The following is a 1,392-nucleotide window of genomic DNA, read 5'->3' on the forward strand; positions in this document are numbered from 1 at the left end:
GAATGTAAAACTAATGTTCTCCTATGTAAACTATCACATAATTCATAATAAAACATTAAAAGAAAGAAAGAAAAAAAAAAGTTTATATAGGATCGCTGTAGGTTGGAACTGACTCAATGGTGCTTACCAACAAAATCTTACACAGGTGGCACTGTGAATTAGGTGTTGGGTTGCTAACCTGAAGGTTCGCAGTTCAAACCCACCAGCTGCTCCATGGGAGAAAGATGAAGTTACCTACTCCTATATAGTAGAGTGGCCTATATAGGGTAACTATGAATTGGAAATTACTTGATGTCCAATGGGTTTGGTTTGCATGGGAACATCTTACTTTATCACTGATGGGTTAAGGCACTAGGTTATGGGAATATACAAGTATATAGTGATTTATATATAGTATATATCATGATTTCAACACAGATGCCTATGTCTAAATTATGAAGCACATAAGCAAGTTAATTATGTACCATTACATAATTATGTAATGGTACATAAATTAAACAAATAGACAAGAAAATAAATTAGAGAAACATTAAAAGCCAAATACCAAAATAGTATGTGTTGCTAAAAATAAAAATTCAGGAACACCTTGTGGCCAAAATGATAATTTGTATGGGTCTCAAAAGGATAATTAGGAAATCGCCTTCCCAGCCTGACCCTCTCAGAGACCTCCAGCGGGCTACAACCTCTTCTAAAAGGACTCCTCACAAAAGGGAGAGAAAGAAACCAAACCAGACCTCTCAAGCATTCATTGGGGAGGCAGAACAAGTGAGGTCCCTGAGAGCTCCACCTAGTTCCGTGGATAAAACCCAACAGCAGATCTCTGAGTCAGCAATGGTCAAACCCCAGGGGGCTGTAGCTCTGGTGTTAATGTGCAAACTGTCAGTGAACGCCCCCGAATTTTAACCATCAGGTTACTCTTCTAACTATACAGAATCCTGTGAGGATGGTTGTGAGGATTATCCTACTCTACCAGAACATGTTCAAGACTTTTTGAATCATCTCACAGAGCAGCCTGGCACTTTTGAAACTGAAATTGAACAGTCTGCAGAGACCCTTAATGGTTGGGTTGCAACAGATGATGCTTTGCAAAACCTTGTGGAGCTCGTCTATCAACAGGCTACATCCATCCCAAACTTCTCTTACATGGGAGCACGCCTGTGTAACTACCTGTCTCATCATCTGACAATTAACCCACAGATTGGCAATTTCCACCAATTGTTACTTCAAAGATGTCGGACTGAATATGAAGTTAAAAATCAAGCTGCAAAAGGAGATGAAGTGACTTGAAAATGATTTCATGCATTTGTACTTTTTCTGGGAGAACTTTATCTTAACCTGGAGATCAAGGGAACCAATGGATAGGTTGGTCTTCAAGAGTTGCTGAATGCCCTC

At 39.4% G+C, this 1,392-nt stretch overlaps 1 pseudogene; it reads left to right on the forward strand.

The window, feature by feature from the left end:
* Positions 1-597: 597 nt before the first annotated feature.
* On the forward strand, positions 598-1,362 carry LOC102824046 (annotated as a pseudogene).
* The last annotated feature ends 30 nt before the right edge of the window (positions 1,363-1,392 follow it).

The sequence above is a fragment of the Chrysochloris asiatica genome, unplaced genomic scaffold, assembly GCF_000296735.1.
Source record: "Chrysochloris asiatica unplaced genomic scaffold, ChrAsi1.0 scaffold00030, whole genome shotgun sequence".
NCBI classification, from domain to species: Eukaryota; Metazoa; Chordata; class Mammalia; order Afrosoricida; family Chrysochloridae; genus Chrysochloris; species Chrysochloris asiatica.